The sequence below is a fragment of the Aplysia californica genome, unplaced genomic scaffold, assembly GCF_000002075.1.
Source record: "Aplysia californica isolate F4 #8 unplaced genomic scaffold, AplCal3.0 scaffold01058, whole genome shotgun sequence".
NCBI lineage: Eukaryota > Metazoa > Mollusca > Gastropoda > Aplysiida > Aplysiidae > Aplysia > Aplysia californica.
Genome location: NW_004798328.1, coordinates 194,502 through 198,147, shown reverse-complemented (window position 1 = coordinate 198,147; position 3,646 = coordinate 194,502).

The window sequence follows — 3,646 nt, the reverse complement described above, 5'->3', positions numbered from 1 at the left end:
CTAGTTAGTGGTTCGGCTGCTGGACCTGCCACTTGTTAGTTTTGTGTGTTGTTTTTGGTGAGAGTTTAACGGCAACTGCGTAAGGTCATAATCTGAGCGCGCGGGAAACATGAAACATTTTCAGTTGGTAGGACATTTTGAATTTTGTCCCGGTGGCCTACTCTTATTTGATTTGAGACCACCAAGATATCCTTAACATGCACAACTTGCCAACGGGGCCTCCGAGATTTTTCGCCATTGTCCGAGAAAGTAGCAGTAGAAAGGCTGCAGAAAGAGTCAGGAGCCTAGGGGAGGGGGCAAAGGAGGTGAGGGGGAGGGGCAGAAAGTGGAGACGAAAGCAGACAACTAGATAGCTAGAGAGCAGGAAAGAGGGTGATAGGAGACAATCTTAGAGAAGAAACTTTACCGTAGCTACCCGGTTTCGAACCCGGTACCTTTCAAGGAGAGGCGAACACCTTAACCTCTAGGCAACGAGAGCCCCCTGTGGTTTGGCTACCGGACTCGTAATCGTGAGGTTGTGGGGTCGGGGGTTCGAGCCGCGGGCCCGACGTTGTGTCCTTGGGAAAGACACTTTGTGCTATTATTGCCTACACTCACGCCTATCTGACACACAAGTGCGGCAAGAATCTGTGCAGACAGAGAACGAGATACAAGTAATTACAAGGGGGGCTCTCGTGGCCTAGAGGTTAAGGTGTTGGCCTCTCATTCAAATGGTCCCGGGTTCGAATCCGGGTAGCGACAGAAACAACAGAGGGAAAGTAAAGAAATATGATCTACCGGTGACACCCTCCAACCTCTCGCACAAATACACAAAATTGGCAGGCAACAACTTACACGCCAAGAAATGCGCAAATTTGTGTTTCTCATTCGTGTCTGGTTGTTTGCAAGGTGGTGTAGGTTTGTAGCTGGTCGTACATGTGTGAGGCACATGTGTACATGTGTGAGGCACATTCGTACATGTGTGAGGCACATTCGTACATGTGTGAGGCACATTCGTACATGTGTGAGGCACATTCGTACATGTGTGAGGCACATTCGTACATGTGTGAGGCACATGTGTACATGTGTGAGGCACATTCGTACATGTGTGAGGCACATTCGTACATGTGTGAGGCACATTCGTACATGTGTGAGGCACATTCGTACATGTGTGAGGCACATGTGTACATGTGTGAGGCACATGTGTACATGTGTGAGGCACATGTGTACATGTGTGAGGCACATGTGTACATGTGTGAGGCACATTCGTACATGTGTGAGGCACATTCGTACATGTGTGAGGCACATGTGTACATGTGTGAGGCACATGTGTACATGTGTGAGGCACATGTGTACATGTGTGAGGCACATTCGTACATGTGTGAGGCACATTCGTACATGTGTGAGGCACATTCGTACATGTGTGAGGCACATGTGTACATGTGTGAGGCACATTCGTACATGTGTGAGGCACATTCGTACATGTGTGAGGCACATGTGTACATGTGTGAGGCACATGTGTACATGTGTGAGGCACATGTGTACATGTGTGAGGCACATGTGTACATGTGTGAGGCATCGTGGTGTGAAACAGGCGCTGATCAGAATAATAAAACCCAAGAGCTAAGCATTTTTCCTCCAATTTGGCAACTTTTGTCGAATTTTTGCTTTTTGGCTCAGAACCTTTTATGTCCATAGAAAAATACATTTCCATGTGAAACTGAAAAACGTTGATTAATGGCACACAATGTGTAACTTTTCCGTTTTCAAGGATTCACAAGCTACAGAAGTCCCCAAACTTTGGCGGCCATTTTCTTGCAAATTTTACCTTAGAAAATAGGTTACCCCCACCTCCTTCAATTGTAAGTATCTCGACTTTTATTCAAGATGGATGGGTATTTGTTTTCACCGACAAAAAGACAAATAAATAAACTCGCTATAAGATTCCACCAATAACTCCACATGCCCCAAAAACTGACGAGCGCCTGATTCCACCGCGTCGTGAATTTATTATCATGTGTTTGATTGGTCGTTTAAGAGTTAACCCTATCCGTACGTCGTGTTTTACTATCGTATCCATACGACGTGGGGAACTCTGTGCCACCAATTTCCAAAGAAGAAATTTACTCGTTAATCCGATCTGTACGCTTTGCGTAGCAGTCTGTCAAAATGATTTTTTTGAGAAATAGTGGAAGTTTCAGAATCTAAAAGTATTCTAAAATGTGAAGAATACAACCCCGGGAGTACAAAATGACCCCAGGGCGTACTGATAGGGTTATGTAACGTAAAAGTACAAGGGCGGCTGGCTTATCGTGATGTAGCAGGTTCCGGTGTACAGCAGAGCGGGCAAACACACTTGTGGGTTGAGGCGATAAGGAATGAAAGAACATTGGAGGGGAAACATAGCAGAAAGCAAGAGGGGGGGGAGGTAAAGAGAAACGGGATGGAGAGAATGAAAAACAAAAATCAAACATGAAAGAAGAAACAAGGGAATGAGAGAAGGGAATAAGAGAAGGGAGAGAGAGAAAGGAATGACAGAAGGGAGGACACAAGGGAATGAGAGAAGGGAATAAGAGAAGGGAAAAGATGACCGACGATGATCTAGTGGTTAAGCTGTTGGGCTCGTAACTGAAAGGTCGTGGGCCCCGATGTTGTGTCCTTGGAAGGGCACATTTCACGAGTTTTCTTCATTTAAACCAGCTGAGAATGGGTTCCCGGATATAGACAGCGAAAGATCTTGTCAGTTTGTTATATTATACCAGCAAAATGTATATATATATATAGATTGAAAAGCACATGGAGCTTGCTGTAAAGCGGGGATATGCTCCATACAAATGTTATTTATCATTTGTTGTCATTTAGAAAATAAAATAGAAGAGAAATCAGGAGAGAGAGAGAGAGAGAGAGAGAGAGAGAGAGAGAGAGAGAGAGAGAGAGAGAGAGAGAGAGAGGAGCAGAAGAAGGAAGAGGAGACGGAAAGGCTTAACACGGAGTGAGCAAGAGCAGGAAAAGAAAAGCGAAGAACAGATACAACTAGTGGGAAGTGAAAGAAGGAGGAAGAGGACGAGGAGGAGAAAAAAGCCGTTACTACAATGTCCGAGCAACACTCACAATTTCCTGGAGACAGGGGCAGATTATCCCCGCGGTCTTTGTGCGTCGTGTTTGGGACAGCGAGTGAACGTTCCCGCACAGCCCTTTCCTTTAAATGAATAAATGCAAACACGGAAAGGTCAGGGGTGAACAAGACGACTGATAAAACAAGGTGACGCCGTTCTTTCGGAGTTGACTTTCAAAAAAAAAGAAAAAAAAAAGAAAAGACGAAAGGAAAGAAGAAAAAGGAGGGTCAAAGAAGAAACCGTGGTATAATCTGCTTATCCCGGCATGACGCTGCAGGAAATTCCGTTCTCTGGTTATCTTACATAAGTATTCTCCTTTTCTTTTTTTTCCTTTCTTTCTTTCTTTTTTTTTCCTTTCTTTCTTTAAAAAAAAAGAACGAAAAGAGAAATTCCGTGTGTTTAAGTTTGGGTGACTCAGACGGTTTGTTCAAGTGACTCAAAAGCGTAACAAAATCTCTATACATGTAAAAAGTCGTACTCTACTTTGTGTTTCCACATTTTATGAATATTAAGAGTGGAGTCTGCATGCATAATATATAGGGGCCTTTTGG